A 14858-nucleotide genomic window follows, 5' to 3' on the forward strand; every position below is an offset into this window, starting at 1 on the left:
CTCAGTAGGAGCAGTCTCTGCAGGGAGCAGTCTTCAGGCTGTAAATATCCAGATGGGGCCAGGGAGAAAGGTAGAGTAGACTTTTTCTGCACACACTATCAACACCATCCTGAGAAGGCATTGTCATGTCTCTGAGCCTCAAGGGACATGGGGGCCTTTGCCTTTTCCCCATGGATAAATGGCTTTGGGTCCAAGGCATGGTCATATCATGTTTACAGTACATATCGACTTAGGGCTTCAGTTCCTCAGGACTTCCTCTGCTCCCACAGTGAGATCTCAAAAGAAAAACAGAAACCAACAAACAAAAAATGTGCTCAGTGAACTGGTTAATTCCCTTAACTGTACAGATCCAGTGTCCTAAGTCTAGGACTTCCTCCAAGGCTACAGAAAATCCTCTGGACCTAAAATAAGCAAAAAACAAACAAACAAACAAAAAGAAAACCAAAAAAAAACAAAAAGAAAACAAAAACCAAACAAAGACCCTTGCGCCCCCCCCCCAAAATGAATGGGAGAAAAAATTATTAAGGTTTTCATAAAAATTGTTTAAGAAAAACACACGGGAATTTACTTAATAGAGTTAGTGTGCTGAGATGTGAGGCCCACTCACATTATGCAGCATTTGGAAGTCTCAGACAACTTAACAGAAGAGGACTCCTAAATATTCTTCGTGACCACTCTCCACATACTACTCACAGCTTAATACTAACCTTCATAATTGAGTTGGGGACAGTATTCACCATAGCAGATAATTGAAGCATTAGTGCACACAGACACAGACACAGACACAGATACACACACACTCATACACACACTCACACATGCACACACACCCAAAACACACACTCACACGCATACACACACACTCACACATGCATACACACTCACACACATTTCACACAGAGACACACAGACACTCACACACACAAGTACACACACATACACACATACTCACACATACACATAAAACACACACAAAACACATACAAATCACACACTCTGAGGAGCACACACAAGAGAAGTGTATATTCTATGAAGTTTCTTGGCATATTTTTATTTGTAATCCTCAATGCTTTAGTATTCTTGGTTTTGCTTAAAGGGGGGAAAAGTCAGGCTACATTTTCCCCGTTTTGAAATGACAGATATCTGTGTGTTAAACATACTCTGACGGCTGTCCAGGCTGCCTCGGCCTATTTGACAGCATCCAGGTCACCTTGGTCAGGACAGTGGTTGCTCTTCTTATTGGCAACTGGTTTGCATCACAAGAGTTTTCCACATCCTTACCAATATTAGAAGTTTGGTGACAGAAGCAGCTTGAGAAACAGTAAAATTATTGTGGTGTTGTCTTTCTGGAGGACATTAAAATTTACATGGTTTGCATATCGCTTTTTTTTCTTAGCATTTAGTCCTGCTTTAGCGCTGTTCAAATGTGGCCATGCAGCCAGCATCCCTTTGCTCCAGGCTCTCAGCACCCCATTCCTGTCACTGATCTGATGCATACTTGATCCCAGAGATGGACAGCAGAGGGATTTGACACACAGCATCCACTCTGCTCCACTGCTTTGCTTTTTGTAAATTCTTTACAATGGCTATTTCTTGATTTATTATTCCTACGAACATGACTTGGCTTGATATTTTGAGATAGGATCTTATTAGGCAGCCCAGGCTGGCCTTGATTTCCCAATTCTCTGGCCTTAGTCTTCCATCATTCCCTGATTCTCAGTTTGTTACTAGAGGTAGTTATATGGCCCCATTTCCAAATCAAATGTTCTTCTGGCTTTATTACTCTGCCCTTTTCACAGACTTTTATTAATTATGCAAAGTAGATGGTATTTAATGTTTAAATACTAGATATATTAACTCATCAGTCCCCAAGACAACTCTGTGAATTAAACACTCATTATCATCCTCACTGTGCAGATAAGGGAATTGAGTCACACAAGGTAAAATAACTTCTCCACAGTTGAACATCTAAAGAGTGTGAGAGCCAAGCTTTGAGTCCAACTACAAAGTAGATCGGCCTATAATGGGGTGGCCTGTGGTGCTGTATATTCAAATGCTAAATTCTGTACCCTAAGGTCTGGTTGCTTCAAACAAGGAGACCCTCATGTATACCAGATTTTTTTTTGCCTCCTAAGTTATCCCTGATTGGTTAATAAAATCCCTACAACATGGGCTTGGAAGAAGAGAGGGGACAGAGCAAAGTTGTCCTTGGCTTGGGGGCTCAGGCAGGGTCCACGAGGAGAGGGAAAGGACATGGAGGAGAAGGAAGGAGACACCACCCCATAGGGTAGTTGGATCATGAGTGTATTGCCATGAGGGCCACTTTGTTAGAACAGGCGTGGCCCAGGCAGAGCGTGGCAAGCAATACCTCAGTGTTACTGACAGGGAAGCAGAAAAAATAGCACAGAAGGTTGATGTCTGCCCAGTTCTAGTACTTTAAAGCTTATTATAAATCTAAAAGTTTTGTGTCTTTTATTTGGGAACAAAATGATCTACGGTCTGGTAGAAACCCCCTTATAATATTTACTGTAGCAATGGCCACTCAATTATTGTGGTATTTTAAATATAACACACATTGAATTTTACAATTCATATGCAAGGCTTTGTATATTTCCATGTGACTGTACACCTGAGGTCATGTGTAGGTATAGAGACATAACATGGCAGAAATACCTAGAACATTTTAAGGTCACCCCACCGACCAAATGAAAGCCACAGGCTATACAGACTATGATGGATGAGGAGAAGGCTTAGTGCTCTCTGGAGTCCCCTTCCCTAGTCTTGGGATAAGACTTCCAGTAAGCCAAGACCATATTCCTCTTCCATTTCTCAAGGAGCCAGGGGTAGACCCAGATATATGATTTATTGCCTGCAGGGTTTTTTTTTCTGCAAGCGCTGCCCTGTTTGAGGACTTGTCAAGGGTAAGCACTGTCAGAGGAAGGCCAGCATATGAATTCTGTATAACTCTGCTCTGACACCATGTAGCACAATCCTATCAAGTACTGGAAGCCTTGCTGGAAAGATTAATCAAACTCTAGGATCAAAAGGAAGCAACCCGAGGGCCACATGGCTGTAAATCAAGTCTGAAACCATAGCCCAGTATGGAAGTTCAGCCTTGGATCTTATGTCAAACAGCGTTAGCATCCAAAAGAAACACAAAATTGAAATGGCAAGGTGACGGGTAATGACCCCATGGAAAGGATATCTAAGTCATGTGGAAAGATTCCAGTGCAAAGACATCTAGCAAAGATACTGAAAGAGTGTACCCCAAAACGGGGAGCCCCATCTCTCGCTCTGATCGTGGGCTGGGGTGCCCCCAGGAATCACGAGTAGCCATTCTTGATGTAACTGCAAGAGGTAGCTTTTATTAAGGGGATCCCGGGTCTTAGCGGGATCCCGGGTCGATCCGTGTCTCACACAGGAGAGAGAGGAATCGACCCCGAGCCTCCAATCTGGGGGGTTTATATAGGGGAGGTTAGGGGCATTCGCAGGGTTACACATGATTGGTCACTTCAAATGGTGCACAGTTACTTTCGGCACGAAATTACATCAGCAAGGAGTATGTGCTCTCTAGCAGCTCGGCAGGCAGGTAGGGTGGCTCATCTCACTCAGGGGGGTGAAGGAAGGGGAGGGGGTGGCTACTGATGGTCAATGTCCTTGGGGCTGGTAGCTGGTCCGGCAAGTCCTATCTCTGTCTCTCCCTCAGGCACATCCGGCCCTGCACATCCGGACTCTGACAATGAGTAACCTTTTTAAAACTCTAGTTCTACATTCCCTTCTCCTTTTTTGTTAATAGTTCTAATCTTAGAACTTCATGGAGAACTCAGCTTCATCTAGCATAACAGCTTGGTATTGTTGTCTTAACATGAGGATTCTAATCTGGACACTATCTAAGCCTATACACCAAGGTCATGACTAGCTTTTAGAACTTCTAAGCTTATACAGACTGTGATCCCTGAGGCACGGTCCCAAGAAGTATTAAGAGTACTAACATATGCAGTATTACATCATTTGTAATGGAAATCAAGCCTATCCCACACCTATCTTGATAGAACCCGGGACAAACATGACTGAATTTCCCTCTAGGTCCCAGCTCTCAGCCCCAACAGCTAGTACACGACTGGTGAGGGCTGAGAATTGACAGCTGTCAGGGTGGTCAGCAGCACCAGGTATGGTCCTTTCCAGCGAGGCTCAAGTGTCTGGGCTCAGTGTAGCTGCAGTCTCCGACCTGGAACTGATGGGATGTCTCAGGGGTCTCCGGGGCATAGGCTGCTGTCAGCTGTGAGCAGATTTCTTTCTGTATCGCCTGTAGGTCTTTTAGCCTGGCACACAAATCATTATTACTATGGCACTATGACGTGTTGGTTCAGTAACATCATCTAATACAGTCAGGGGGGCTGAGGCCTCATATAAGATCTCAAAGGGGGTAAGGCTGAATCTGGAAGGGGTATTTCTTGCTCTGAAGAGAGCAAGAGGGAAGGAGTGTCACCCAGGCTGTGCCAGTCTCCATGGTTAATTTAATTTGGTCAGGGTCTCTTTTAGAGTTGTATTTATTTACTCTACCTGTCCTGAACTTTGAGGTCTGTAGATACAATGTAATTTCCAATCGACCTCTAAATACTTGGCCACACCCTGGCTTACCTTGGCAACGAAAATAGGACTGTTGTCTGACCAGATTACCTTGGGTACTCCAGACTGGGGGAAGATTTCTTCCAGTATCTTCTTGATGACTATCGAGGCCATCTCTTGCAGTTGTTGGCTTCACCAGGGCATCCAAGAGATGGTAAAGGCATCTGAAGTGCTGATGTGCTGGGGGTAGAAGTTCAGCCATCCCAGATGACATCGTGTTGTCCACCATGGCAGCACCCACTTGTCTCTGACCTTCATTCATGAAGAGAACTGTTCCCGTTTGTGGACAAGGTCCTCGGCTTTCAGCAGGGGTCAATCAGCCAGTTGCAGAGGTCTTTCCTCCACCCATGGGCTTCTGTCAGTGCTTGACACTCGTGCTGTGGTGGCTCCAGGTCTGGATTGGGCAGCAAGGTGACCAGATTGTCCCCAACCATTGGAGAACCTAGTCCATGGCAGCTGACCAGTGGTCCCGTCTTTTGGGACACTCTATTTAAAGGCAAAACATCAGCCACTCTATCACAGTTTAAGTCCTGGATTGGGTGATAATTGCCAGTGCCCGGCTGGCAGGAACGGTGTGTTCCAAGCAGAACAGCGCTAAGCCACACACCTCCCAGCATCAGGTACTGGTCCACTGAGACAGGTCTTAAGCTCCACATTCACAGTCTGTAGATATGCATACACATGGCCTCACCCAGCGATTTCAGCCCACGCAAGCCAATTTGGAGAGCAATTTTCTCATGAGTAGGGATAGGGGCAGTCAGGGATGACCATGAATTAGTGGGTGGGTTACCCGGCCCACCCCAAGGTCCACTGTTCTTCGGGCAGTCCATAAGTATTGTTCGTTGCCAGTAGCCCCTTGCACTCAAGGTTTTTGGATATTGGCCCACTGGGGGGCATAGGAGCACAGAGCATTGGGTCCCTCTCCAGCACTCTAGGACCAAGAAGCTCTCCAGTGGCCCCTCTTGTTCTTTCTTGGGCAGTCCCTGCCACAGTGTCCTTTTTCTTTGCATTAGGCACACTGATCTTTAGCCAGGAATTCTCTTCTATTGCCAGGTACTATCTTCCTAGGTTCCCTAACTACTGTGGCCAGTATATGTTCCTCTCTCATCTTTTATCTCTCTTTAGCTCTCTAACTTCTTCTTCTTTTTGTCTCTTTTCTTCCCTAGCTTCCTACTCTTTTTATCCTCTTTCTTTCTTTCTTTTTTTCAATCTCTCTGTCTGCACCTTCTTCTACAGCTATTTTTCTCTGCAACTTATAATAACTCTCTCAGTGACTTAGCTTAACCCTTCAAGTTTCTGTAACTTTCTCTTCATATCCTTTCCTTATCTTAGCCAGATTGGTGGGGCATTTTCCAGCCCCTCAGAGACCCACCCTTGGAGCCTGGCGGCAGACATGGAGCACTCCCTACCTTCAGGCGTCTGAAGAGAGCACGCAGAAGTGAGGGCCTTCTATCCGTGTCTGGAACATTTTTTCTGGCCTCTAGTAGGATCCCGTCTTTCCTCAGTGGTAAAGAAAACCTGTAACAGTTATTAACAAGCATGAAGAGGGCAAACAGCATTTAGTCACACAGCTAAACCAGGAGGCCTTCTTGGACAAAAAGCCATTGTACAAATAAGCACAAGCTTTGTCTATGAAACGGAAAGGTGAGCAGAGAGGCAGTAGATCTGCTATCGACTATCTCTCTAGACTTAGATTTTTCCCTCAAGGAGTATAACCAAAGGATGGAGAGATGGTTAGAACCTGGGTGCTAGATGACAGGTGGCTGACAAAAGAATCGTAACCAATTCACCTGGGGCTATCAGGACCTCAGTAGCAGCCCTTTACCAAACTGTCTCACTGGGTTTAAAGGCCCATGGAAAAGAAAACATTAATCCTGACCTTGGCCACCGCCTGATAAGGCAGGCTCCCTTAAAGAACTTCTCTAAATGAGCGCTCTCCTACTATGAGCAAATGTCAGAAATTCCTTTCTTGTTCTTGTTTTCCTTATAGTCCTCTCCCACCTCGCTCTCAGCCTTTTCAGATAGTTCCTCCTGTAGCATTTCTAACACAGCCTGTCTCTCTCTCTCTCTTTTTTTTTTTTTGATAGCCTGTTGACAGCATTTCTGATCTTTTAGGCAGCTACGCACTAAGTGTCAAAACGGCTGAAACTCTGCCTTTAAGATTCCTTACTCCCAAGCAAAATTTAAATCTTTCTCTAGCTTATCTCAGCTGGCTGCGAGCACAAGCACAGAGAAAACACTGTTTTAAAAATTAACTTTGGCTATCAACCAACACACCGCCACTAGAGCAGGGTCCATAAGATTAAGTTTCTTACTCACTAAGCATTAAGGGGACCAAGTAAAACTCTTGGACGAACAAAGCATAACATGATTTCAAACACAGTCGTCAGTCCAAGATTTTAAACACAGTCAGATCTTTTTGACTGTCAGTTGCCGGGTCCTCCCTGCAAAATTCAGCTCGTGTAACGGTCTCATGCGTCCCAGAACCTGCGCGATTGGGGCGTCCCCCTGTGCACTTTCTACAAAGGAAAAAGAAAAAAAAAAGACTATTCGGAGTAGGAATCCTTCATCTACTCACAGGCGCCTATTCGGGGTGGGGAACCTTCTTCCACCCGTGCACAGGGCAGGAATCCTCCTTCTGCCCAGACAGTGCACTCTCAAGCTAGCTTTCTACTGGGTGGGAATCCTTCTTCCACCCGTGCACAGGGCAGGAATCCTCCTTCTGCCCAGACAGTGCACTCTCAAGCTAGCTTTCTACAGGGTGGGAATCCTTCTTCCACCCGTGCACAGGGCAGGAATCCTCCTTCTGCCCAGACAGTGCACCCTCAAGCTAGCTTTCTACGGGGTGGGAATCCTTCTTCCACCCGTGCACAGGGCAGGAATCCTTCATCTGCCCAGACAGTGCACCAAGACCTTAAACCGGTACTGAAAAACACAGACTACAAGACTTAATTCACACAAACTCACACACAGCAGCCGCTTTCCAGCACTCACATTAACGTACCTCCAAGTGGCATTCGGGGTTCCGGGGGGGTGGTGGGGGTCACGCTCAGATCCCGGACGAGCCCCCAAATGAAAGATCATACCCCAAAACGGGGAGCCCCGTCTCTCACTCCGATCGTGGGCTAGGGTGCCCCCAGGAATCACGAGTAGCCATTCTTGTTGTAACAGCAAGAGGTAGCTTTATTAAACGAGACCCCAAGTCTTAGCGGGATCCCGGGTCGACACGTATCTCACACAGGAGAGAGAGGAATCGACCCCGAGCCTCCAAACTCGGGGGTTTATATAGGGGAGGTTAGGGGCATTCGTGCGGTTACACATGATTGGTCAATTCAAATGGTGCACAGGTACTTTCGGCACGAAATTACATCAGCAAGGAGTATGTGCTCTCTAGCAGCTCGGCAGGCAGGTAGAGTAGCTCATCTCACTCAGGGGGGTGAAGGAAGGGGAGGGGGTGGCTATAGATGGTCAATGTCCTTGGGGCTGATAGCTGGTTTGGCAAGTCCTATCTCTGTCTCTCCCTCAGGCATATCCGGCCCTGAACATCCGGACTCTGACAATGAGTAACCTTTTTAAAACTCTAGTTCTACAATACATGTCCATGAAGCTTTCACCAAGAATCCCCATTCTGTGTTCTAAAATACTATATATATACACACACACAGTGAATCCTAATTTATGGTCAGCTATGGGGATTGATTCTCTGGGAACCTGACTTTGAGATAGAGATAGATGTATAAATGTGTTTGACAAGTGCTCTTGGTGACCATGGCTGTGACAAAGAGGAGAGAAGAGGATAGGGTGGAGAGCACTCTGGCTCTAATGCAGTCACAAGAGTATGTAGGCAGCCCTGTGTGGGGCTCAGGAGCTGGCCTGACACTGAAGTCTTAGCCTGCACTGGAACAAGCAGGAGGCCCCGCCTTAAAGTCCCCATTGGCTAAGGACGAGGTCCTGGTCAGAAACTAGTTACCACATTGTAACCACATAGCCATCCCTTCTCCAATATCATTCTTCCTGAATTTCCAAGTCCAATCATGAGGATATTTGGGGCTCCACTCTGATCTTTTACTCAGAGCAAACATAGAAATCAGGTGGATGGGCACGGAGTGGAATGGCCTAAGGTTAGGCTAAACCTCAATTTTAATGGGTCCATAAGATCAGGAGGGAGTCCATTTGGCATTGTCATCTGTGGCTTCTGTGTCCTTATCCCGGGTATGCTGACTCTATGATACGATGCCACCTCAACTCACATATGTCAGGGTGAAAATCATGTATGACTTTTCTGGGAAGAACTCTGCCTTTTCCTACCATCTGGAGTTATACAACATCACTATGCAAAGCTCAGAAGAGAGGGGTGGAGATTGTGGAGGCCTTAGAAGTTGAGGATCTTTTCTGATTAAGGCACATATTTTTTCCTGTATAATTTTTCCCTTGCTCTTTCCCTAATGATGGTTGACTTCATTCCTGGCCTGAAGTAAACTGGATTCTAAGGTTTGGATTAGGGAAGCCCCTCTTTTTGAGATGATAGGCCCAGCAAGGGATTCCACTGCATACAGGTTCCTATTCCCAAGGAAGTTGTTGCTGCAGAATCACAGCATGGGGGCAGCAGCACATGATGTCTCCCAGCTTTCTCTCCTGCACTTGCTGCAAGTGTAATAAGGCTGTTTGTTTGTTTGTTTGTTTTTTATTGGAAATTCCTACAAAGCTGGTCAGAATTAATACATGCCTTTAATACCAGCACCCACAAGGTATTTTTGTTTTTGCTTTTGTTTTTGTTTTATTTCATTTCATTATTTCTGTAATTGTTGTTAGGATTCTTATTGTTTTCTTTGGTAATTCCCTCTAGCTATTCACTCTGTACCTAGAATGTGAAGCCCATGCTCTGCATGGTCCTATTATTCATGTTAAGAATTTTATTCTTACCACCAACACCACAGATGATCACATTATTTACTTTCAAATCAGGAAAACAGGCATAAAGAAGAGAGCTATGTTGTTTGGTCTCAGGTAACCAGCCAATCAGGAGTGTAGGATGGCTTCCCATTGTTTTGGGTTAGGTAAGCTTCTGTTATTGAGATGAAAGGCCTCTGTTGAAACCTCCAGTTGAGTAACAGAGAGCCTGGAAAGACTGAAAGAGTGGTTGCACCTTGAAGGTGAAGGCTGGCCCTTCAGTGCCTCTGCAGCCTGAGGCAGAGTAATTTTGGGAACACAAGAGCACTTGGCCAGAGATCATAGAGGACTGCATTTTGCTTGAGCCCTGAGACCTGGATGAGCAGAGACCTCCACAGTCCTGATAAAGGGAAGCAGAGCCACATAGATGTGAGGGAACAATGGATCTTTGAACTGCATGTTCTCCACCTCATTTATCTTTGCTGTGTACATAGTATATGTAAATGACAAGGGCATCCTACTTTATCACATCTAGTCACTCTATCTGTTAAAGCATGTGCAAATGTAAACACAGTAGAGTTAGTTCAGCAATACATTGTATCCCATTTTGTTAAAGAACTTTATTTTATTTCTATTTATATATTTTTTCTTTTTCACTTTACGTTCTGCTCACTGACTACTGATACCTAATTACTCTCCCACAATCCTTCCCCAATTCTCCTGGCACAGTCTTCTCTGAGTGTATGAGGGCCAACTGTCTCACTGCCTCCCTTCTTTTACCAAAGCCTTTTCTGGTTGCATTGGTGAGGATGCTGGTTTTGAGTGCCTTGGACTTGGCTTTCTTCATGCTCCAATTTGCTGGCTTTCATAGTTTGTGAAGAAATGTCTGTGAACTTGGTCCTTCATCCAGATGGTACACAAGAGGCAATGGTTTTGTTAATATTTTTGAGAGTATATTTCAATCAAACCTATCCTACTAATATCCTAACAATAACAAAGGTAATGGGAGGCTACACATCTATTCCCTTAGTTTTCAGTTCTTCTCAGAGCAGCAGTGTAGAAGCCCACAAAGCTGGCAAAGTGAAGTGAGGTCACGCAGGGGTCCTAAGAGCACAGTCCTACTTTCTTAGAGTAACTCCTAGGGATTTACCATATCCATACACCCGTAGCTCCATATGCACTGGACCCCAGGGAAGTGCTCAACATTCATTGCTTTTGCCACGCAGTTTGCCACAAATGTTAGAAATCTGAAAAGTTCAGGAAAATTGAAGGTGTGAATAAGTCCCAGTGACTGGAGTAAGCTCAAACAGTCTGTGACAACAAAGAACTGATTGAGCATCCAAGAGACAAGACGCTCACCAGGACCATAGTTGTATCCCAGTAAGAAAATTTGAATAATAAGTCTTCAGGTGAAAAGATAAATTAGGAGGTCCTAGACCTAAAAGTTTTATCCTCTGCCCTCAGGGTTGCAGCCATTCTTTCAGACTTTCCTGGCCCTGGGTCACAGGATCAGAGTTCTCACCTGGAAGCAGGGTTATCTGGAAGGCACATAATACATATCCACAGACTCCTCTTTGGGTACAAACTGATAGGCAACTTCATGTCTTAAAGTCATTCTCTCTCTCTCTCTCTCTCTCTCTCTCTCTCTCTCTCTCTCTCTCTCTCTCAGCTTGAGGCTGCACACACACTGCATTCTTTTGTGCACTCCGATTTTTTTATTGCAGTTTTCTTTTCTCAAACTCCCACAATCATGCACACGTCTGTTCATTACCCTTTCATTCTCGCACACACTCTTCATACACACCTCGTACATATCTCACACACACCACATGCACTCTCCTGTCATGCACACACACAATCTTCATACACACCTCACACATATCTCACACACACAGCACATGCACTCTCCTGTCACTCACACACAGTCTTCATGCACACCTCATACATATCTCACACACAGCACATGCACTCTCCTGTCACGCACACACACAATCTTCGTAAACACCTCATACATATCTCACACATACCACATGCACTCTCCTGTCATGCACACACACAATCTTCACACACACCTCACATATATCTCACACACAGCACATGCACTCTCCTGTCACGCACAAACACAGTCTTCACACACACCTCACATTCTCTCCTCACTCATTCTCACATGCTCTCCTCATGCTCTCTCCCTGGCTCTCACATTTGTTCTCAGACTCGCTCCCTCATTAGCTCCCTCATTCATTATCACATTCTCTCTCCACTCACTCTTCACATGCTCTTCTCATGCTCTCTCATTCACTCTCACATTTGTTCTTACATTTGCTCTGTCATTTACTCTCTCATTCACTCCCTCATGCTCTCTCTCATTTACTCTTCACATGTTCTGTAGCCTTTCTCTTGCCCCAGTCCTTTATTAATAATCCAAAAGCGGGTAGAAAAAAGAGATTTATAATCATTGCCAAATCAGATGCAAAGAATGACTACATCCCACCAAGACCTAAGAATTACAACTGTTCCCCAAAGTTTCAGGCTTCCCCTATACCCAGGCCTGTGGCCAATATAATAATAATTGTAAACTTATCATTATTTAAACTTTAATTCTTTACTTTTATACTTCAGAGTCCAAAGCTCTGAGGTCAGCAAATTGCATTTTCCTGTGACACTCTAATGATAAATGACATAGGCAAAACTGCCAGGCAGTGGCCAGAAAGAATCAAGGTAACCCTTAGCACACTAATTCCACTAGCGTTCTGTTCCTTGCACACAATGACTCTCATAAGGGTTCCAGTAGTTAGACTTAGTTTACTAGTATATTATTTTATATATTCTATACTTCCTTAACCAGTCTATAATATTATGTAAAACTTACTTCCTAACTTCAATAACTTTTTCCTTTCTTAGGGTCCCAATGTCGGCTCTAATTCATTTTCTCTTATTTTCTTCAAGCTGTCTTTGCAAGTAAAACCCTAATCTAGAACTACAATTCTGCAGTTATTACATTTTTTTCCAAGATGAGAATACACAGTATCCACCAGGGCCACTAGGGCTGTGCTGTGCTGTGCCCCTATGCATCAATTTCCAATTGTCTAAGAATCATAACATCAACGAACATCTAGTTTCACAGAATTCACCAGAGCAGAAGGAGAAAGAAGTAGGAAAGTCAGATATAATACAATAATTGTGCACACCAAGGCCAACTGATAGGCAGTCACACACAAATGAATCTATACAGCCGTTGTTCAGGGCTAAGGTTTGGAGAAATGGAAACAACCAGTTTTTACAAAAAGCTACTGCGGGCTACTGAGATGTCTCCATTGTATGTTGTCCCCAGCATTAGCCAGAACTCAGACAACAAAGGGAGGTCAAAAGGATACAGATTGGAAAGGAAGAAGTCAAAATATCACTGTTGCAGAGGATAGGGTAGTATACATGGGACACCCCAAAAGTTACAACAGAGAACTCGTAAGCCTGATAAACAACTTCAGCAAAGTGGTTGGGTATAGAATTAATTCAAACAAATCAGTAGCCTTCCTCTACACAAAAGATAAACAGGCTGAGAAAGAAATTAGGGAAATGACACCTTTCATAACAGTCCCAAATCATATAAAAATACCTCAGTGTGACTTTTATCAAACAAGTGAAAGATCTGTGTGACAAGAACTTCATGATATGAAGAAAGAAATTGAAGAAGATCTCAGAAAATGGAAAGATCTCCCATGCTCGTGGGTTGGCAGTATGAAGATAGTAAAAATGGCCATTTTCCCAAAGTGACCTACAGTTGCAATGCAATCTCCATCAAAATTCGATTCCAATTCTTCATAGGGTTAGACAGAACAATTTGCAAATTCATTTGGAATAACAAGTAACGCAGGATAACTAAAACTATCCTCAACAATAAAAGGACATCCCTGGGAATCACCATCCCTGAACTCAACCAGTTTACAGAGCATTAGTGATAAAACTGTATGGTATTGGTACAGAGACAGGAAGATAGACCAGTGGAATAGAACTGCAGACCCAGAAATGAACCGGCACACCTATGGTCCCTTGATTTTTGACAAAGGAGACAAAAGCATCCAGTGGAAAAAGGATAGCATTTTTAGCAAAGGGTGCTGGTTCAAATGGAGGTCAACATATGGAGGAGTACAAATCAACCCCTTCTTATTGCCCTGTGTAAAGCTTAAGTCCAGGTGGATCAAGGACCTCTACATCAAACCAGATCACTCAAACTAATAGAAGCAAAAGCGGGGAAGAATCTTGAACACATGGACACTGGAAAAAATTTCCTGAACAAAACACGAATGGCTTATGCTCTAAGATCAAGAATAGACAAATGGGACCTCATAAAGCTACAAAGCTTCTGTAAGGCAAAGGACACTGTGGTTAGGACAAAACAGCAGCCAACAGATTGGGAATAGACCTTTACTAATCCTACAACTGATATAGGGCTAATATCCAAAATATACAAGAACTCATGAAGTTGGACTGCAGGGAGACTAATAACCCTATTAAAAATTGCAGTTCAGAGCTAAACAAAGAATTCATAGCTGAGGAATATGGAGTGACTGAGAAGGACCAAAAGAAATGTTCAACATCTTTAGTTATAAGGGAAATGTAAATCAAAACAACCCTGAGATTCCACCTCACACCAGTCTGAATGCCTAAGATAAAACACTCATGCCACAGAAGATACTTGCAGGGATGTGAGAAATAGGAACACTCCTCCATTGTCGGTGAGATTGCAGACTGCTACAACCATTCTGGATATCAGTCTGGAGGTTCCTCAGAAAATTAGACATTGCACTAGCTGAGGACCCAGCTATACCTCTCTTGCACATATACCCAAAAGATGCTCCAACATACAACAGGGCACATGCTCCACCATGTTCATAGCAGCCTTATTTATAATAGTCAGAAAATGAAAAGATCCCAGATGCCCTTCAACAGAGGAATGGAAACAGAAAGTGTGGTACATCTACACAATGGAGTACTACAGAGATATCAAAAACAATGACTTCATGAAATTCATAGGCAAAGAGAACGAACTAAAACATATCATCCTGAGTGAGTTAACCCAATGACAGAAACACACACATGGTATGCACTCACTGATAAGTGGATATTAGGCCAAATGCTCAAATTCTCCAAGATTCACAGACCAAATGAAATTCAGGAAGGATGACCAAAATGCTGATTCTTCACTCCTTCCTTTAAAGGAGAAGAAGAATCCCTATTGACGTGATAGGGATGCAAAGTTTAAAACAGAGCCTAGAGGAATGTCCATTCAAGAGTCTACCCCACATGTGGCCTATACATATACAGCCTTCAAACTAGATAAG

This window comes from Rattus norvegicus, chromosome 9, assembly GCF_036323735.1.
Source record: "Rattus norvegicus strain BN/NHsdMcwi chromosome 9, GRCr8, whole genome shotgun sequence".
NCBI classification, from domain to species: Eukaryota; Metazoa; Chordata; class Mammalia; order Rodentia; family Muridae; genus Rattus; species Rattus norvegicus.